Here is a 23,299-nt window from a genome sequence, read left to right as displayed (position 1 = left end):
CCTATTTTGCGTGAAACGAGGTAGCGCTACTCTAACCACCCCAGCTCCTCCATGAAGCCTAGCAAAGTCTTCAGGTTGCTAGTTGCCTCCTTTAGTGTGCATGGATTCCCTAGGTATTTGCTCCTATATACTTCTACCTGTTTACAGTCTAGGAGAATATGTTTTGTTGTTTCTTCTTCTGCCATGCACGCTCTGCACATGGGGCTGTGTGCTAGTTTGCCACCGTCGTGGTATAAAAAAGTGTTGACAGCATGTAGATGTTAAACACAAATTATGCGGCAACCAAAAAAAGTCTCAATTTGCGCCGCTTCACATAAAAATACAAATAATATGCATAATATTCCCGATCTCTGTTCACCTCACTTGACAAAAATACATTAAATTATCTAATATAAGGACGAAATTTGTATGACAAAGAAAGACCGGAAGGCAGGTAAAAATGTAAATTGTGAAAAGAAAAATGGACGTGTTACGTGACAACGCAAACACAGAAATAGATGGTAAGGCGACAAATTGTATCCCTGAGTCGAAAATTTACGCTCACGGGGCAAAGTATCTTAAAATACGAAAAGGTACAACACGACAGAAATATTCTAACGTTCTAGAGTTCGACCGAGACAAGTCTGCAACTTCTATGAAATTATGACGTATAAATAACACTTGCACTGCGTGTGCTATCAAAATCGTTGCAGACTTGTCTTGGTCTGACTCTATAAATATATGTGAAGACTTTTATGTTACCTAGTTATCTCTGAATAGCTACAGGGTAGCCCAAAAACACGTTAATAATTTGTAACTGTGCATATGTTAGACAATAACAAACGTTTTCGTTTGTATATCAAAGTCAAAGGAGAATAATTTGAGGATAATTACGTTTAGTTTGGGTTAAATTAATTTAGTTTCATTTTTTTATGACATTGTAAAAGATGTGTTGGTATGAAAATATTAATAAAAAAACATTTTCCCCTCACTAGCTCGAAAAGCCGTCTTTTATCCTTTAAAACAAGCGGGGAAAAACGCATTTTATCCACTAGTGGGGAAAGTAATTTGACCTTGGATGGAGCGTGTTTAAGTAGCTTTTGACAGATAACAAAACGTAAAACGCTCATAATAATGGTTCGTTCGGTATTAATTATCATAAATAAATGGTTTGAGAATTTAATAAAAAATACCAAATTTAGCTTTATTTAATGATTTTAAGTCATAAACCTTAAATTCCATAAGAAACATTTGTTTTTTTTAATGATGTTGAATGTAATTCTGAACGCACATTGAGTCGATGCAATTTCAAAACGCATCGTCAGAAATGTCAACATTGTTAACAAAAATTTTCTCACCGACTCCGACACGTAAAAATACACAACTTCCAGAGTTTTCTGTTATAATATCGTATTATCGTAAAAAAATGAGTAATTCCAGTGATGATGATGATCTAACGCCTGTGGATGTTGCACTTTCCTCGCTATAGTGAGGGGAAAAGTTTTGTGTTACACACGGGTGCAAATGTATTTTACTTCTCGTGTGTTGAAACACTCGCTACGCTCAGGATTCTGTTTTAGAACCACTCGCTACGCTCGTGGTTCAACTATAGAATCCTTTCGCTTGCTCGTGTTTCGATTCCACACTCGCGGGTGAAATACAACTTTGCACCCTTGTATAACAAATAACTATTCTCGAAATCGGTCAATTTACTTATATTGTTAATGTTAAAGCTTGTAAGTTCTCTGGCCTTTGTTTGTTTCGTACTGAATGCTACATGCCCTGTATAACTAACTAGCTTGCGTTTCTTATTCAAACTTAATTCCACCTCTTCTCAACAAAAAAAGTACATAACAGCTTAGCTTAAAATCTGAAACTTCTAACGACTCCCTACCGGCCGAGATATCTACCACAGAACTTTGAACATTAATTCTAACTTACGTGCCCCAAGTTTTTGAAAAATAACCCCATTGCCTTAAAGAGTTGGCGTTTTTAACAAAACGGCGCTTACTGAGATTTATCAGGCTTAGTAGGGTGACCAGTTACTGATACGCAAGATATTTTATTGTTTTCTCAGTCATAGTTACTTTTTGCACTTAAATGGATATTAAAAATACTATCAGCTGGTATGAACACATTCCATGATTAATAAAATTACACTTTATTTTTACTAACTTACTAAACTTTATTATGACGACCGGTCTGGCCTAGTGGGTAGTGACCCTGCCTGTGAAGGCGATGGTCCTGGGTTCGAATCCCGGTAAGGGCATTTATTTGTGTGATGAGCACAGATATTTGTTCCTGAGTCTTGGGTGTTTTCTATGTATTTATGTATTTGTATATTATATATATCGTTGTCTAAGTACCCACAACTGTTATTTTACTGTGGGACTTAGTCAATCTGTGTAAGAATGTCCTATATTTATTTATTTATTTATTTATTATATATAATAATGTTAAATGAAACTAGTACTTTAAATAGCAAGCAATAAAGCTATATTTGTCAATATCTGAAAATGGCGGTAAAATTAAAGAGAAATTGAGATCTCAAATACGATATCTATCACACAAATTATTGTGCGTCTCGCTTGCAGAGTTCCACAGAATTAATCATATTTTCCCAGATAATTGATCTTTAATTTAAAATTAAAAACAGTTTATTTTGGTTTTAGTTAAAACACTATTAATAGGTCGAAAAAATAGCACCTGTGACATAACAAAAGTTTCCGAAACAGTGTTCTCCGATTATGAAGTCTCACAAAAACCCAGATCCAAGATCACCAGAAAGGAGTTTCCATTTATCTTGCCTCCACTTATGCGAAGTTGCCGGACAAATTGCCAACCGTTTATAAGAGAATTTATATCGTGGAAACGGGTCTTCGATAAATAACTGGATCAAACCGAAGTGAACGAAAAATATGTAAATTATTGCTAAAGAAAGGACGATTAGCATGAGGTATTACATTGACCCGACTGTCCCTATTTTGAAATAAAGTTATGAGAAAATTAAGAAATAAAGTTTTTCTCAACTATATCGTGTTACATATCAAATGAAAGAGCTCATTGTTTCAAATTTTTTTCAAGATGTTCAATTTTTTTTTTATAATTTTAGGATAAACAGTTGAGAAGTTATTAGATATTATTGTTTAGAAAATAGGCAAAAAATGACCACCCCCCCCCCTTTATCTCCGAAACTACTGGGTCTAAAATTTTGAAAAATAAACAAAATAGTTCTTTACCTATATATTACAGGAAAAACTTTTAGAAATGTGCAGTCAAGCGTGAGTCGGACTTAATTACTTAGTTTTTGATCCGACCCCTACGGGTTTTTTAAAGACATTTCACTTACGTTTCACATAAAAAATACATTGTTTAAATTGTGTAATGTACGGAACCCTTGAAAAGCGAGTCCGACTCGCACTTGGTTGGTTTTTTTGTTTATTTCTCAGTGCACCCACCTTGACGCTTTTCTGTTTACCCCTAAGGTTGACTGATAGAGAATGCCTATAATGGCATTAAGTCCGCCTATTGTACACTTTTTTTTTGCAATAAAGCTTAAAATAAATAGTAGCATCTTGGCATATTGAAAATGTTGACAAGATACACAGGCGTATTCGGATTTTAATCATTAGATCTGGATTAGATAGGGATATAATCTAATGTATAACCTGTTATTAAAATTAGGATACGCCTGACGCGCCAATAATGAGGGCTAGGAAAGTAAAACGCCCGTGAAGAAACGTGTCACTTTCTGAGAAATGAAAAAATGGGAACTTACCTACTTAGGATGCAGACATTTTGTAACATCTGCAACCAGAAGATCTATAGTAGATTGTTAACCAAGGGATGAAAGGCAGTCATTTCTGCTGAGGTATTTTTGGCGCTCGAACGCAGTGAGAGCGCCAATAGTCCGAGGCTGAAATGATGCCTTTCACCCGAGTTAAACACTCTACTTTTCATTTCGAATACGAGGAAAGTAAAATGCATGTCTTTTTTAAAACATGACCAAGTATAATTTTTTATAGTATTTTTAGGTACCCTACCTTCAGTTAACAATTTAGGCAAAAGTGTCTCTATTTATAGAATGGAGAGTCAAATATCAGAATGGAAATTGTATAACAAATACATTTAAATTCAAATTTCAATTGCTTATCGTAAAAAAATTCAAAAATCGTACTTCGAACGTAAAATGCTCTAGTGCAGACACGTATCATTTTCTGCACACCTTTTAGAACAACAATGACCCTCTTTCAGAGCATGAGAAATGAAAAACATTTCTTCTCAGTCCCTTTGTCATTCATACATTTTAATAACTTTACAATAGACTTCCAAAGACAGTTAATGAGCTCGTGATCCATGGGCTCAGGTAGCTCCAAGTCAGATGGAATATCTGTCTGAATACTCGGAATACAGGAGACTGCAGCAAAGACAGACAGTAATAGAATGGTAAATATTACGGCTTTCATCTTGTAAGTACTTCTCGTAGCCTAAGTTGCGAAATAGTATTACTTATTGTGCGCTAAAGGAGAGTAAGGTTGTGATGCGTTTGAAGATTTGGAGGTGTTTAAATACATGCTAAAACTCCATCGTACTAAAACAAATATGAAGAAAATCACGCCATTATAGATCTTGTTTGAATACAACTAGAAAAATATTTTACAGAAAAACAATGGAGGTATGTCACAGTCTGCAATTCAAGATAAACTTATCACAGGGGACTTCCGGTTCGAACGCCATCTTGATAGTAGCCTCGTGATTAATTACTTTGTTTTTTGCTCATTAATATTGTTTAAAGTGTAATATCGATAGCTTTATTATACAGTAATCTAATGTAGTAGTGTGCAGTGAATGGAGAATTAATCTCAAAGCGTGTTTAACCACCATTTTGGAGTCAACGGCCGGTAGTCCACGTGCTTCTCGTAAAATCCAGCTATCGGTTTTACGAGTCAACTACAAATAATAACTACCGAACAACGTCGTGCTCTAAGAGCATTTGGTATTTCTACCTCTAACCGTGTCTGGCTAGAGTCCTAGAGGCCCATTATTTTATTATTTACCGTACACTGGCTGAAATATTAATTCGATCCCACGTGGATCCCACTTTGACGTTGGCGAAATCATCGACAGTATCGATGGAGCCATACTACCTAAAGATTGATTGAACACATGATTATAAATGCAATAAATGAATTATGAATTATGAACTTGTCACAGGAATCCTGGAAAGTTTTTTATTGCCTTGCTTTATTTATGATGGAAGTATTTTACAAATTCACTTGTATTTTTCACTTTGATATATATGTTTGTTTGAATTTTAATATTTATTGTATATGTACCTAAATATGAACACGTTTAGGTACAGTCAAGGGCATAATTAAATATTATACATTCCCAAAGTTACAAAAATATGTGTACGCTCTTAGACCTTAGACAATAAAGTATTTATTGTCTAAGGTACATATTTTTGAGCCATTAGTCTGGATCGATATTTTTGCCTTTGACTGTACACGTGTCGTTATCAATAAGAAACGGCTTGTCTTCAAGGCTAAATAAATAAAATTATATAATAGATAGAAATAAAAAAACATGTTAAAGTTCCACAGGAACTGACCAGTTTCTTGCGCACGTTTTTCACAAATTACAAATTGTTACGTGCGTACTGAATAATTATTTAGAGCATAGCCCATCGTACAAACGGTACATGGGTGACTCTTGCTGGTGACCGTCCACGGTGGATGCATATTGTGCAGACGCAGGTTCGTGAATTTTAAGCCAGGCGACGCGCAGGACTTGACGCTAAGCGTGACGAGCTAAAGGCCAGGCCACTTATGGCTATCACATCTACGTCGGAGGAATGCTGATCTGCAGCGAGTGTGACAGTACATTCGCTGCAAAGATTGGCTTCATCAGTCACCTGAGAACACACCAGCGACGCTCTCAGTGGTAAAATGCAGTCGCTGTGGCCGAAAACGGCTAGGAGACGATGATGATTGTACAAGCGGTAGAACACCTACAAGGAGGCAAAATCTCTCCTTAGACTTAAAAGTTCAATATCACTTGTGTGTTTGGAATTCGATTCATACAGAGATACAGAGGGCCCTTGGGCTGAGTCCCTTTTTTGTTAAAATCAAGTTTTTGAGGATTTTATTTTATTTCATCAAAGTACACTTTGGTAAATAGTTTGAAATAGCTTGAACAACCCGTAAATCGTATGGCATTTTAAAAATACTTGCTTGTTTTTACCACTTACACGTATTACTTATTATCTTTAATATTATCTTAAGTGTTCTAGATGCTGAATTTGAAGTCAATTCCTTGTTGAACTATTTCAAGATCCAAGATGAAAGACAATTTTAAGCCCACCATGAGGCGTTAGTCTAGAGTAAGCTGATGATGCCGGTTCGAATCCGGCTGGAGGGTTTGGTCACTTTTTCTCTACTACCTATATGACATCTATTTCAGTTAATAAACTGAATTAAGTTCAACAAACATGAATGAACGCGGCCATAACTCGGTTAGTGACTCTATCGGCATAAATCGGCAGCCTCACCCGGTCGGCACGCAAACCATTGATTAAGGCTTTTAAGGGGAAACCCGAGCTTTCGCTCCATTCTAATGAGTATGAGTTGAACCTCGCTAAACACCGTACAGCCGAGCTGGGATCGCGGATATCATTGTTATTATTTAGTCATTTATAACAGTTCGATCAGTAACATTTTCGGCATACATACTTCCGTATTATCGATGACAATGCAATCCTCTTGCAATCTATTTCAAAGCCGTTGGCACTGCTTGAAATAAAAGGGACTTAGTACAATACTATGCTAACATGGAGCATGGAGCTGATCTGATGATGCAGTCGAAGGTATCCATAATAGGTAATTCTTCAATGTATAAACATATTTAGACACATTGAGAATAAATTGAATTCATTAGAAAGATTTGAACCCGGGTATGTCCTTTGGACTCGGGTATGTCCTTAAACTACGTCCGGACCCGGATATGTCCTTAAACTACGTCCGAAGGAGAGGTATGGGCACTGTGAATGATATCTCGCTTTGTGTTGTTTAGGGCACAGGACAGCGGATGTCATTCCAGATCTAGAGCAGAGCCCAACTGGGGAAGTACCTCCACCTTACAGAAAACCGCAGCCAATTATCACTAGACCCTACTCATAGTGTTGTGTTCCTGCCGGTGAGTAAGGTTGTCAGAGCTCAATGAGGTTGCGGAGTGTTAGGGTCGGCAACGCGCATGTAACTCCTCTGGAGTTGCAGGCGTACATAGGCTACGGAGGCTGCCTAACATCAGGCGGGAAGTATGAATTGCTTGCCACCGACGTAGTAAAAAAAAACCGGCCAAGTGCGAATCGGACTCGCGCACCGAGGGTTCCGTACTTTTTAGTGTTTGTTGTTATAGCGGCAACAGAAATACATCATTTGTGAAAATTTCAACTGTCTAGCTATCACCGTTTATGAGATACACCCTGGTGACAGACAGACGGACAGACGGACAGCGGAGTCTTAGTAATAGGGTCCCGTTTTTACCCTTTGGGTACGGAACCCTAAAAAGATCTCAGGAAGTACTTAAAAGACGTGCAAAGAAGAGAGAAGAAAGAAGAGAAAGTACAGTCGGCAATAAAAGTGAGTAGGTATCAAAAATATTTCTGACGGTAACTTGTTTTAAGGTCACGTTCCCCCTTAAGTGCCGATTAGGGGGGCGCAACTAGTGTTCCTGCCGCGGGCACTTTGGCGCTATATCGCCGATTGCAATCATGCCGGTTGCAATAATCATGTTCTTTAGTAATGGAGTGCTAATTTTAAGCTCTTTATAAAACACACGGAAAGCAAGTTACTTGTACATAGAAAAGAAAAAACTTGATTTTCCTTGAAAACAGTGTGCAAAATCAAAAAAATATTGTAATTAACTTAACATACTTGTATCATAAATAAAGGAGTATTATTTCACCTTGAAGATAAATATAAAGTATTCAACAATAATAAGTACTAAATACAATAAATAATAAAGACATGTGTAGGTAGGCCTTAGGTGGTAACGACAAGCTTAAAAATTACAAATAATTTTCAAGTAAAAAATACTGGATTTACTGGTAACTATTTATTGTTGCTAGGAACACAAACAAATAATAAAAAACCGGCCAAGTGCGAGTCGGTCTCGCGCACGAAGGGATCCGTACCCATTATCAATAAAAACGGCAAAATAATCACGTTTGTTGTATGGCAGCCCCCTTAAATATTTATTTTATTCTGTTTTTTAGTATTTGTTCATTCATATTATCTGTGTTCTGTGTATTCAACATCTGTGAAAATTTCAACTGACTAACTATTACGGTTCATGAGATACAGCCTGGTGACAGACGGACAGACAGGCAGACGGACGGACAGCGGAGTCTTAGTAATAGGGCCCCGTTTTACCCTTTGGGTACGGAACCCTAATAAATGATATGATTCTAATTTTTTCAAGTTTTTTGTGATGCGTCCATCTTACTGCAGTAGGTTTATTCCGGTATTCCGATTGGCAGATTCCGAACGACATGGATATACTTATAGGTGGTTTTCTTAATTAAGGACCTAGATTTGGACATAATTCGCAATAATCAAATACACCTTACCGCCTTTGATTTCCCAGAAGAAAGTTTTATTATTTATATTTGTACTAAACTATGTAGAATAATTTTAATCGTCTTTTTTTTTTGTTTAAATAATAATTTTAGTTAAATAAAATAACCGTCACGAATCGTAACTGGCTCAAACGTCCCCATTACGCTGGCAGCGTTACCGCGCTGAATGACCAACGAGATCTGTTGGACCAGGTACGATCCATACCGAGGGTCGTAACCCCTGTCCCTCAGCCGCCGACCCAAATCCCTCACAAAGTCCCTGGCCTCCACAGCCCAAGGTCCCGCAGTCTCGACTGCAACTGGCACAAAGTCGTACTTTGGTTCCAGGGCAGAGTACTTGGCATGCTTCATTTCAGAGGCATACTCCGCGGCAGTCCCAGCAGACCCAACAGTGAGACTCAAGTGGGAGGGCGCAAATGTACTCACGCACGTTGCATCCCACAAGAGGCATCGTCCCCTCTGCCGTTATGGAACCAATGTCAGACCATCAGGCCTTTTGCCATCCGTGCGGCACAACCCTGGAGGCTCCAAAACGCAAGGAACATTGGTCGACACCAAAGCCCTGCGGATGGCATGATGCCTGGAAAAACAACCCGCGCACTTCATGCAGCTAAGGCCATGGTGACCGTCTTCTTCAACCATGACCCCACCAATGCATCGATGTGCTTCGCACACCTTACACCCCTAACGCAAGGCAACCGCGATCCTTAAAGAATCATTATCTAATTTTAATTAAAGCGTAATTAATGTAATCATCTACGTCTAGTCACTATTTTTTTATGTAGTCACAATTGCTTTACTTACAGTTGGACAAAGCATGTTATTTACGGTACGCTAGCTTAGATATAATAATATATCAAACGAGAGAAGATATTATGCATTTAATCCATTTATTCCGTTATTCTGTATAATACCCAGTATACAAGGCTTTAGATGAGATTACAGTAATTTATATGTGGATCAACCTTGTCACATTAATGCTGAGTTAGCTCGTGGAATTTCATTGTGTGACACATAATGCTGGGTGCACACAGACCGATCTTCATACGACTATGAAGTGTGCATCTTGCTTTATATTTAAAAAGGCCTTAATCTCTAGATACTAACATATTAGCGCGAAAGTAACTTCTGTCTGTCTGTAAGAGACGTGAAATGATAGAGGATAGTGTTTCATAGATCAATCATCATCATCACCTCAATCAGATGAAGTCGCGGGCAGAAGCCAGTATCAAATAAGTGCATAAAATAAAATAGAATCAGAAAAAAAAAAAACGATTAACGAAACAAAATTATTTTTTAACAAAGAGAAACGTCTGCGAACGATGCTATTAAGTTTAGAATAAATTTAAAAGTGAAAAAATTACTGAATCGATTCAGAGGCCGTGAGTTCAAGTCTCACCCAAGGCAGTAATTTTTCTACTTTTAAATTGATTAACGAAACAGTTTGAAACGTCACTAAAATTATTTATAGTGCATCTGATAAAAAATACTGTAATTGAGCAGTTCCATTCTGGTCTTTATTAGTTAGCTATTTCATTTCAGAGGATTTGAGGAGTTCTCTTAATCCCTCACAGCACCCATCATTAAGACCGGACCTTGACAAAAATGTTGCTTAAAAACTCACTTGCTTAACAAGCATAACGAAGAGGACAAATCGTCAAAGTTCCGTTCTGGTTTTTATCAGCAGTTTGACTTCATCAAATGCGACTTTTCTGATGCAAATATTTTATTTGATGATGAAAATATCACGATAATTACTCTGTTTGCATACAAACACATATGTACTGTACATACTATAAGATTTGAGGAGTGACCCCTTTTATTGTATACTGCGCGGATGAGTCTGTGCGGAAAGAGAAGAATCGTAGAATGTATTGGATCTCATACATTTCACGACTCTTCTGTTTCCGCACAGCACAGATTCTATATATTGAGCCAAGATAGGATAGGTAACTATATATCATGCCACCTTTGCTTAAAGAATTAGCCACTGTACAAAATCTTATAATATTTCAACCTTGATTTATATAATACCTACAGGAAATGAAATACATACCTACATATAATCTACATATATTTATTATTTAATAACCTTTAAAAATATATTTTTTACGACCGTGTTTACCATCATTAACACACAGTAATAAAAAAGAATATGCAAATAATGTACAACAGTAAGAATCCTAAATAACATCACTATCGACAAGTATTTAGTTAAAAAATCCATATACGTGTCCTTGCTACAAACTGTCGTTTACAGTAAAATCATCCTTATTGAATTATGCGTTAGCACTTTATTTTTTCCCCATTAAATATAACCATACCTACTTAGTAGACCTTATATATTAGCAATAAGGTATAAAACGATCAATTTATGTTTTAAAAGTTATGTCTTCAACTTTGCTAAAGTCGTAATCGCTTCCTGACTTAGGATACTTTTTATTCCTTTTTTTCCTTTCGACAATGTTTGAAAAAAATCTGTATTTAAACACTTTCCACATATCAGTAGCATCGCACTTCAAAATGAACGCGGTCGTTTTAACCGTTCTCTTCGCCATTTTCTTGGGGGTCCATTGTGTCCCCCCTGAAACTGAGGCAGATGGAGATGTGGGGTGCCTCCTAAAAGCGATAAAAGACTTCACACACTGTATTAAAGGTGTAGAGGCTGTAGAGGGCGAGCAGGTTTCAGATTTGAACGGGAATGTGCTGCAATGTTTGGTGAAGCTTTTCACTGATTTGTTAGGGTGTTTTAAAAGATTGTAAGGTAAGTTGCATTATACAATATTTTTCTGCTCACTTTTTGTCAACTTTCGGCACGCTTTCCGGCACCGCCGAACAAAAAAATAGTATACACATCTCGGGCAGTAAATAAGAAAGGCTCAGACCTGTCATCTGGAGCATTTCTTATTTTACTGGCCTATTTATGTAATATACTATGCTCCATTACGACACCCTGTGCTGTAATAAGCACATTACGTAACTGCGTCGAAAATTTAAAGGGTACTGTAAAACGTTGCACGATACAGGTGCGAATTATTTATTAAAGTAAGATACCTATATTAAATTGTGTTTGTTTTTTGTTTACTTATTTTAATTATTTAACGAACATAAGCATAAATATCAGTCAGAAAAAAAAACTATTTTATATATACTTTCCATTGTAATTTAAATTTTCGCTTCTCCGGTACTTGTATTTTTTAAGAGTAAAAAGTTGCCTATGTTATGTAATGTATCTTTGGCCTATGACCTATTTAAAATGTATCTATAATTGTGATCAGGAGACCTAAAGATAGGATATCTAAAATAAATCAATGCAACCCAGGGCGTAGACCTCTTACAGATAGAGTTCATTAGAATCGTCAGCGATAGAAACTTGCCTTTATTAAGTTTTTGATGAACATATAAACATATAACACTTCTTTTTCTTTCAGATTGTTATGATGCGATGCAGCTTTTACTCCCAAAAATGAAGGCAATATTTTTGTTCCAAAAATAATCTTAACTAAGTTAAATGTATAATATCATAATAATGTATATATAACATTGTATATTACCTAGTCGGTTACTAAGTTCCGTTAATAGGTTTTCAATTTGATTAAATATAAAATGAAGCTTAAAATAAAAAAGTTTAGGCACAGTTTGATAGCTTATTTTGCAATTATCAAAACGTGATATAATAATATAAAATTCAGATGAAGAATTTATGGGGATCCTTGGAAAGCTCCAGATTGCCTGAAGACGTAAACACGCGGTCAATTTATGAAAAATATACTTTACAAAAGTGTGTCCAATGCAATCTTGAAACTTTACCAGAAAGCTCAATTGCTTGTTTTAATGAGGCCTCTATATTACACCAAATTTTATGCCTAGCAGTTTTTTTTAGTACCTAAGAATACTAGAATAAAGGGGAATACCCTTGAAACATTGCGTATTTTTCAGTTTCGCACGAAAACGTATACTTAGGTTTAGACAATTGTGCAGGAGGCAGGCTTGGAAAACTCTGTAAACTATGTAGGTATTTAATCAATGAAACCCACTTAAACTATATATTAAATTAAAGATAAATCAAGCTATCTAATTGTTCAAAGCTGATACATCCTTAATATGATTAGAAATACATGGCATTTAAAAACGAGATGAACAGGGAGCGTACTTTTGATGCGTTTTTTTACGCCATTTTTCCGAGTGCTATAAGGAATTCTGCAAAACCAGAACAACAATGTTTATTAGGTTGTATTGTAAGCTGTATACACGAATAATTAAAAATCGCCACCTATTTCCTTTTACTCTGTGAAAACTCTGGTAACAGAACTTTTTAATCAAGTTAACTTAATTAGTATGAAATAAAACTATGAAAACGGATTATATTGCGTATATTGAATTTATATTACATCCCGACGTTTTATCGCGTATATATATATCTTTACTTGAAAATAATTGTAGTGTATAACTAGCCTTTTGAACCGATTTTGCATGTACAACCAGCCTTAAAGTTTGTAGTCTATGATTGTTCATTATTTTAATATTAGGGTATTTTTGCACTTTGTAATTTTTCCTCAGTCACCCGTTGACCACGAACGCTGTAAAGGGTTCGAAACGTCGGGATGTATTATAAATTCAATATACGCGATATAATCCGTTTTCATAGTTTTATTTCATGAGTAACTATCGCGGTAACCGAAGACAATATTTTAATTAGTATGATTATCTACAAAATAAAATACTTCTATTTTTGCATGTAGTTTGAATTTATATAATCAGTTAACAAATTACGTTATTATAAGATAACTTTGATAACAAAAATACTTTATGACGACTGGTCTGGCCTATAGTGGGTAGTGACCCTGCCTATGAAGCCGATGGCCCTGGGTTCGAATCCCGGTAAGGGCATTGTGTGATGAACACAAATATTTATTCTGAGTCATGGGTGTTTTTTTATGTATATAAGAATGTATTTATCTATATAAGCATGTATATCGTCGCGTGACACCCATAGTACAAGCTTTGCTTAGTTTGGGGCTAGGTTGATCTATGTAAGATGTCCCCTAATATAAAAATAATAATAATAGTCAAATTAATATTAAGATTTATAAAGTTCTGCAAATAACCCACCATCTTAAAAATGATATCTCCTGCCTTCCTTCGCTTTCCGAAACCCATTTTCACATAAAGTCACTAATTCGATAAAAAACCTTTCCCCTGCTTTTAGCGTCTGATTAAATACGAGCGACCATCAGCGGCCATTATGAAGGGCGGGCGGGAAACCGGCAGCCATACACGCAGTCACTCTATGAGGCCAATTCAAACTTAGGTACATTGTGACATCAAAATGATTGAAGTTGCATGCACGCGCATTTCGCTCCTAGTTGTCTGTACATGGACCTAATAGTGAGAACGAGATGCACGGGCGACTCAGTTCAAGTCAAAGTAAAGTTATTTTTATTCAATTTGTTGATATTAAAAACAATCCAGGTTGCAAATAGTGAAAGGAAATAGTTGTAGCAATTGTATGCCTCAAGGAAGATAATCAAAAAACACAGCAGTGTTTTTATTATCACGAAACGATAATTACGAAATTACCTAGTATCTAGTTACGAAGCGCTTTTTTATATCTAAAAATTATAATATTAAAAAAGTGATTTTTTTGTAAAATGAGATTTGTAGGAGCACTGGGTCGAGCAGGCAAATGATAGGCAATTTTCTATGGTTTGAATTTTTGGAATATTTAATTGTATCCACGAGTTGGAATAACTATGTGCTTAAGAGTCACACGAAACTGCCGCCATAAACCCTCTAATACAATCTCAAATCTCATTTTAAAAGAACACATGTAACTTGGCATGAACATTTATGTAATATATATCTATGTCTGGTACTAGTTTTTGTTGCTGAAAAATTGTTATACAATAAAATAAAACAAGTAAGTGGAAATTTTGTGTGTAAAACTTCTATTAGCTTCATTTCTTGATGAATGTTCATGTTAAATTTAATCTTATATCGGAATGTCGTTTTATAGCTTCAATTGTATGGCAGCGGCTAGGTTCGTGTGACTCTTAAAAAGGAAAGCTGATACACTTTTGTAGAGCTGCCGGTATTGAGCAGCCAAGTCTTAAGAGCCTATTAACTCGAGTGATTGGAGCTAAAGCGCCGGCCGCGACTTCTCACTCTGTCTTTACGGGATCCCAGATTTACCGTAAATTACGGAGGTGAACGTTATAAAAGTACTTGGGAAGCGATCGAAGATCAAGGTGTTATAGGAGTGGATCAGATTTTTTGGTGTTGTTAAAAATACATAAATAAAGGGACAATCTTACACAAATCGATGTAGCCCCACAGCCACCCACAGTATATAAGCTCAATAAGGCTTGTGTTGTGGGTAATACACAACAATATTTATTATATTATTAATATTATTATGTATATAATAGATAGCTGATATAGATACATGCATAAAAACATCCATAACTCAGGAACAAATTTTTGTGATGGAAAAACAAATAAATGCCCTTACCAGGATTTGAACCCCCAACCACCACCACCTGTAGGCAGGATCACTACCGACTGGGCTTCCTAGCCCAATTGTTGACAGTTGTTGTTATTTTGTCCCGTTGTCCAGGCGACAAAAATATAACTATGGTTGATGTATACATCAAATTATGTAAAAATATTTTCCAGAGGAAAATGTGAACTACATTTATAAGAAAAACGGCCATCCCTTTTCCTCTTAATTGTTGGTCTGGTGGAAATTTCACATATAAAATTATATAAATATCCACATAATTTACTAAAACCATCTTCCATCAACCAACAGACATGGTAAACTAATTAATCTTGCACAGTACACAGAACAGTAAATCAACGACCATCACATAAAGAAAGGAGAATTAATAACCCATATATCTCTTTGTTAATATGCAATTTTTTTCATAGATTCAGATTTAAAAAATATATAGGAATCGCACTTAAACTATCGTGAGACATATTTCAAAATATTTATCAGTACGGTTACGGTACGAGGCGGGCGGCGCGGGCAGTGCACGACGTACAACCGCCGCGGACACTCGTGCCTGAGGATGGATTCCCAAAGAATCCGAAACATGTCGCCAAAAGCGACTAAAAATAATAGTGAGTAAAAACCGTACTGATAAATATTTTGATATATAGGAATTTTGCCATAATTTTTTACACGATGTTTTTTGGAAAATGAGTTCATTATTTATTTTATTATGTCTTTCTCAAGTTTCTCATCACGGAACAATGGTGTTCCGGACCTTTGGGAGGCGTGCGCGGAGCCAAAGCGAACACGTAGAGGCCCTTTTGACAAAAGTGTCAATGAAATCTACGACTAACGGGTACACCGAGCGGATGCTGCCTTTGCCCGTGTCATGTGACACACGCAGAGGCAGCACCCGCCAGGGTGTAAGGACTATTGAGAGTTGATGGAATCTACAATGAACTAGGTTATTGGGTGAAAGCGATGGACCAAGTACGGAGCTATGGGATAAAAAACCGGACGCCTGCCTAATAAAACGGCATGCAATTTTATTTCCGGCAGACGGTGGCTCGCCCTCACAAGATGGGCCCCCACAAAAAGCGACATCTAGGATGGCTCAAGGGCAACACCGGTGTGAGCGGCTCAGGGGTGTCGAGAGGTGTACGCCGCTTTCTACCCAGTGGCTGTTAACAGCTACTGTGCCAACTCACGTCTTATGCATATTTCACTTCCACCCCTGGACCTTCTAACGATTCCACTCTGGCCGGCCGGTTAAGGCAAGCCAGAGGCAGAGAATCCTGTCCCGCCCACCCTCCTTGCGGGTAACAGAACTCCCCAGGAGCACTCGGGTACGTGGGGTCGCTACTCCCCAACAGCTCGCCACAAGCTGCTCTGCGTTATTATTATTATTATTTATTCTAGGGATTAAATCATTTTTTTATTTTTAAGATTATTGTAATGTATTTAGACCGTAACGTTTACCCAGGTAGTGGATATTGTCTGTTGTATTTATAAATATTGCTACCTATGTATTGTTATGTGTAAATTGTTTTGTGTTTGTTTACGAATAAAATATATTCTATTCTATTTTTCATATCACTGTAATATGATGTCACTATAAATGCAACAACAAGATATGACGATAAGGAATTTTAGTAGAAATACATAATTGTTTCATACAAAAGTCAAAAGTTTTAATTATAACAATGTTTCAATCATGACCATAATAAAATCAGTCACTCAATTTTTCACTTGAATAAGTACTAGATTTATTCAAATTTAGGGTAGAAATAGAGCAAAAATCGTTTACGTATATACACAAAATAGTTCTTTACCTAATATAGATGACAGGACACCTATAAATGTGCAGTCAAGCGTGAGTCGGACTTAATTAATTAGTTTTTGATCCGACCCCTACGGGTTTTTTTAAAGACATTTCACTTACGTTTCACATAAAAAAAAACATTCTTAAAAATTGTGTAATGTACGGAACCCTTGGAACGCGAGTCCGACTCGCACTTGGCCGGTTTTTTATATATTTTAATTTTAGAATATCAAGTGTAAAGTTTAGAAGGTTTTTTGTTGGGGTTACACACGATCTTAACAATTATACACCGAAACCATCCTCAAGGATCACTCTATTGGTAGGTGGAAACCGCATGAAAATCCGTCCAGTAGTTTTTGAGTTTATCGCGAACATACATACAGACAAACGCGGCGGTGGACTTTGTTTTATAAGGTGTATAATATATATCTAGTTTTAAACATCATAAATGTAAATATTCTTGTGTCTGATATCTAGCTTAGTAGCTTTATATGTATGTCAAAAAAACTATGAGAGGCCTCAGAAATGGTCTCATCCCAGTAAATAACGAGAATGAAGTTGAACATCGATTAATAAATACTTGAGAGATAAGAAAACTCATTTGTAACCTATTTAGTTTGGCACTCGTAAGGCTGTAGGTAAAACTCTTAAACTGAAATAGATATCTAGAAGAATACCCAAGCCAAGATGTGAACTGTTTGTAGAAAACGAAAGAAACGCCATCATTTTGGTATTTTGTTAAAAAGTCTTGGAGTAACTGAACACATTCCTTTACATAGAAAGTTGTAGGGAAGTGCGAATTGCCTCGGAAACAAACAGCTACGAAGTACACGAGGCAAAGTTTGTCTCACGGACGGAAATTCTATTTCGTTCCGACGCTGTCGACTGGCTGCATGAGTGATACCTATTACAAACAGTACCACATGTAAATAATATTGGTTTATACGACTGCTATATAATGAATGGCATTAAAATACGAGTGTGGGTTTATGAAACGAACGAAGTGAGTTATTTGCATTTAAAACGTAAAGGGGTAAAGACATTTATTTCTCATAAGAAATTACATTTCACTTAAACGACACACAATTTTCCCCGTGACGTTTTAGTATTTGTTTAAAACAAAAGGGGTAAAGTTGTTGTTTAACTCCGATACCCGACAAGCGAAAGATTCCAGAATTGAAATCATGCGGTCTCGAAAAGTGGAATCTTGAGCGTTGCGAGAGTTTCAAGACACGAAGGTTAAAGAAACTTTGCTACCGAGTGAAACACAAAATTTTCACCAAACATTTCAAATGAAATTCAAATAAACACTGTTAAATATTTATCATTCAAAATAAACCTAAAATTTGGTCTTGAAACGGGGTACAATATTTTGGTTTGCCTTACTCTTGAAATAATTTCTACTGTGCCAAGACATACGAAACATGTATGTCTTCCATTCCAAAAGAGCTTAAAAGTACTACTTTTACTGTTACAACTTACCATTTCAAATACTAAATACCTTAAGGGCAGGTAACATTACATCTACCAAAGACAAGCAATAATAAGACTGCAAGTTTCCAAAGTGGTATTTTCGTCTTAGCCCGCTTTAGTTTTTTAACGCCACAGCTAAATATTAAATTGTCATTGAACATGCATAGAGTCCAATGCCTATTTAGCATCGAAATTAGTTTACGGCCCACGGTGTTGTCAAAACATTAAATGATTTCCGTAGATATTTTTGTATGATACAGGAGACAAACGAGCAGACCTGATAAGTGATTACTGTTACCCCTGGACACCTGCAACACCAAAGAGGTTAAAAGTGCGTCGCCGGCTTTTGAGATGGGAATACGCTCTTTTCTTAAAGGTTTTAAGAGGAATCCGGAAATACCGCAAAGATTCCACAGCTTAGTTGTGCGAGCCAGAAAGTTCTTGGGCAAACACACAGTTGAGGCCATACCATCTAAGAATTAGTTAACCGGTCTAAGCTAACCGGTTAAACCTGGAGTTATCATGGTTACCAGTACAATTTGACACTGGGTTAACGGTTTAACCGGATAACCCCGGGTTAGTGGGATGGTGCAAGTGGCGCTAAGTGGTGAAGATGGAAATGTAGCCGCGTATAGCGATGGCGGAAAGAAGAAGAAGATTGACACATATCACTTTAAACTCTTGCTATTTGAACACATATTTAGTGAGCAGGTAGTTTAAATTTATTTATTTACCTCGAACATTTTTATTAACTATTTTCGGGTAGTTTAGTTTTGTTTACCCATATCTCTACAAAAAAACTATATGAAATTAGTGACCAATTAACAATCAGGAAGCTGTATGTTTTGAGTGCAACACTCAGGCTACACAAAACCCTAGATTTTTACCCTACAATTGAAACCCGTCGACGTAAAAACAATGTTACCCCCCCTATCATGCTATAAATCTATGTTTGCCAAAAGGCAATATAAAGCACAATCGGCATACATGTACAACAATATAAATAAGTTAATCAATATCTATCCATTACTGTTGTATAAGTGTAAGATAGAACTCACTAAATGGCTGAAACAACTAAGTTATGATGATACAGAGTCATTATTGTACCGCATAAATTATTAACTATACATAAATATATTGGCTGAACACATACGCAAATCCACACACGCGTGCACTCGCACACACACACACACACACACACACACACACACACTTTTATTAGGCTTTATTTTTTCAATCTAATTAGGCTAGAACATTAATTAATACCATAAATACCTAAACTATAAGTTAAAATTATAAGTAGTTTATAAATAACATCATCATCATGTATACCAACAATATTTCCTAAATAAAAAAGACTGTTATATTTATAGAAGAGCGGGGCATCCTGATACAGGTACATTCACCTAAAAGGAAGTCCCAACCACTGATGGCAATTTGTAGACTAAGCTTACAAGGAAATAAAACAATTTTCATTTTTCAAAAACAATTTTCATTTTCATTTTCATTTTCAACTCTGTTAGTATTTTGCTGGGATGTCAGTCATCCATGACCCCAGTTGGTGCAACTCAACTGAAACGTCGGATTTAAGGTAAAATAATGAAATTATATCGCGGTTCATATCACTAAATGAGAAAATTAACAGTTTGTATTATTTTCTAGTCTTACCGCTGCCGTCTCAGAGGAAATGCTTTTATTTCTCAAAGATCTCAGCTCACATTTAAACCTTAAACAGGAATGCAGGCAGCAGCTAGATTCAGTTCAAGATTAAATATCTGTTTTTATATATTTATTCTTTTAAGAAGTACTTACTTTAAATTATGTACAAAGACGAGCTTATTCCTATCATCTCTTTCAACCAACGTTTGAAACACCTATTAAACTTTAAAAAAGTTATATTTTTACAAGTTTAAAATGACAACACTGGAGGAAAGGCCAATCGTCATTGGTCAAGTCCATATCAAATGTGTCAATTATATTGAACATATATACCTATAGTTTGGCAAGCCATTTACGTCAGTAGAAAAAAGCTTCAAATTTAAAAATTGTAGGCGCGAAATGTGATTTCCATAGACAATTTGAATTTCGCGCCTTTTTCTACTGACAGAGCAGGTTTGCCAGAGTATAGGTACGTAAAAGGTATTTTGAGTTGCGGTAAGCGGTGTTGGGCGAGTGGATCTGACGTCCGACTCACGTCACGTCAATCCGGTGGTCACGGGATAAAATCTTGGCTCGTATAACAAATGTACCAATGAGTTATCGAAACTTGTCCAATATCATTTGATATTTACCACTAGCTTTTGGGTGAAGGAAAACATGGTGAGGAAATTTGCATACATCTGCGAATAAATTCCAAGGTGTATGTGAAGTCCTCAAATCACATTGGGCTAGCGTGGGGACTATAGTCCAAGCAATCTCGCGCATGAGACGAGGCCTGTGGTAAGCTGAATTATTATTTAGATAGGTACGTACGGTCATGACCAATTTAATTTGTCTCAGTGGCAATAATATGAGGTCCCTAATAGCGACTTTCGAATTGATTGTCACTTTGACAGGGTAAGAAATCGTACTGAAATTAAATACTTTGAGTGTAAGTACCTACTTACACCTACACCTACACCTGTAAAGTTGTAGACTTATAATTTGTAGCTTTATAAAATAGGGTCAGTCCACTAAATATATTAATAAACAATACCTATTTATTGCGATGAGCATAAATATATGTTGTACAAAATGGCTAGTTACGTCATAATTTCATAGAAGTTTGACGTTTAAATAACACTTGCACTGCGTGTGTTATCATAATCGTTGCAGACTTTTCTTGGTTCAACTCTATTATTTCTGTAATTGCGTCGTCAATCAATTTCTGAAACTCGATCGGAAGAAGGGTATTGAATATTAAAAATTATGACGACTTTACGACCGTGTAGGCGGAACATATTATTTTTAAAGCTTTTCAGATTTATATTTATGTTATAATCAAGAATATCGTTTTCATGTTTTAATAGATATGTGCCGTCATGGTTAGGGTTCCGGACCTACAGTCTATGTGGGTAAGACCGTCTATCGGGTAATACCTACGTTTTAGTCAGGTACTCCACTTACTAAAGGTCAGTAGAGCAGAAGGGAGTGAAGCTCTTCCTTCCCAGACCGATCCATACCCATTCCAAAAAAAATGGGTCTTTCCAGGACCCATTTGCATGCTGTCAAAAACAGCTAAAAAGGCTAGACCATGTAACTTGTATAATATCTATGTAAAACCCTTTTTATGTGCAAATAAATGATTATGATTATGATTTATGACTGTGTCTGAGCGAAGTACCATCGCCCACACTGTTAACTGACAGTTTCGTAAACCTTATTATAAAAGGCATAAGGTACCCCGATGGACCGTTGAGAGCTGCTGCTTGTACTACGTAAGTATACAAATGCCTGTCTTCTCCTCATTGAGTTTTAATAAGGAGAGGTAAGGACGACAACGTAAACTAATAATTAAGCCTGAAAAGAGAAGTCTGTCGATCTTAATTAAGAGTGACACGAATCCACCGCTAAAAAGCCGCTTCCATACAATCGAAATTAAGCTCTCTTTTAAAACGACATGCTTATATTACATAAAACTTGGCATGATCATTTACGTAAGTATCCAAAAATTCCTATACGTCTTTCGTTCCTTACAATCCGTTACCGTCATACAAAATTTATGAAAAATGGTACCTAACGGAAAAAATTATCTTGGGACACTTTTTCTCTCCTATCCCCTCGTGCGGCAAGATGCCTCAAAATTTAAAATATTGCTCTGTCGCCCGAGGGGCTATTAGAATCAGACAGTTCGTGATTTGAGTAGATATAATATCTGGAAGACCGAGCTTTGCTCGGAAAACATGTAAAAACTCAAAAATGCGCGTTTTTCCAGAAGACCTAGCTAGATCGATTTTTCGCCCCCGAAAACCCCCATATAGCAAATTTCATCGAAATCGTTAGAGCAGTTTCCGAGATCTCCGAAATATATAAATATAGATAGATTATAGATAGATATATACAAAAATTGCTCGTTTAAAGGTATAAGATTCATAAGACTTATATAGACCGGGATATAGACCCTGATTACCTTTTGGTTTATTTATGAGCTCCCGATATTTCGACGCAGTTGCAAGCATCATGTTCACGGGTGACTGAAGATAGCGGGTGGGTCAATATAGGTCTAGTGAAACTAATCGTGAATCATTCAAAACTCTAATTATAAGATTCATAACCAAAAACATCCTAAATAGTAAAAAAAGTGTAGTGTACAACTTTAAATAATATGTCCCACTTACATTAATAGATAGTTTGTTATCATTTTGAACCCTTGGTGATTCAAAGTTTCACATTGCTCATTTTCTCTTAAAATAACATCAATAACGCGAATAATGTTTTCCCGTCGATAAAAATGCTGTTAAGAAGATTATGTTTATTGATTTAGATACTTTGAAATACATTTCCGCCGTTTTCACGAGAAAAATATTTTATAGCTAGCCTGTTCGTAGAAATACTATGTTTATAAACAAAGAAGCTGATCATATATACTTGGAACACAAACAACTTGCGTCGTTTACAGTATGCCGTTGACAGTAGGGCAGCGAGCAGGAGAATGAGCAGGGACTCCATCCTGTAAACTCCACCCTGCCCATGATTCTACTTCTGCACCTACTTGCCCTATAGGGCAAGGGCCCCCGCCACATTGTGTTCCACACGCTACTCCTTGTTCTGCTCCTGACGCTGCTGTGATCTTGCTCGCTCTGGGCAGACACTACTCTACTCGAGCATTCTATCGCGACGCTCCGCACTAAGTAGATAGACAGATATGTAGATAGAATATTCTTTATTGGCACACCTCAGTAAAATATACAAA

At 36.4% G+C, this 23,299-nt stretch overlaps 1 protein-coding gene and 2 long non-coding RNA genes across 3 annotated transcripts in view; 1 reads left to right on the top strand and 2 right to left on the bottom strand.

Moving 5' to 3' along the window:
* LOC134750930 (calbindin-32) overlaps positions 1 to 3,807 on the bottom strand; it is a 61,619-nt gene extending 57,812 nt beyond the window's left edge. Inside the window, exon 1 of the mRNA XM_063686182.1 lies at positions 3,758 to 3,807. The gene's annotated coding sequence lies outside the window, so the exon portion shown is untranslated. The remainder of the gene's footprint in view (positions 1 to 3,757) is intronic.
* LOC134751092 (uncharacterized) overlaps positions 1 to 23,299 on the bottom strand; it is a 196,214-nt gene that overhangs the window by 63,933 nt on the left and 108,982 nt on the right. The window lies entirely within an intron of this gene.
* On the top strand, positions 11,022 to 16,510 carry LOC134750882 (uncharacterized). Its single transcript, XR_010128585.1, has 2 exons — positions 11,022 to 11,381; positions 12,049 to 16,510. It is a non-coding gene; the product is annotated as an uncharacterized LOC134750882 (long non-coding RNA).

Source organism: Cydia strobilella, chromosome 21 (assembly GCF_947568885.1).
Source record: "Cydia strobilella chromosome 21, ilCydStro3.1, whole genome shotgun sequence".
NCBI lineage: Eukaryota > Metazoa > Arthropoda > Insecta > Lepidoptera > Tortricidae > Cydia > Cydia strobilella.
This window is presented reverse-complemented; position numbering and strand designations above follow the sequence as displayed.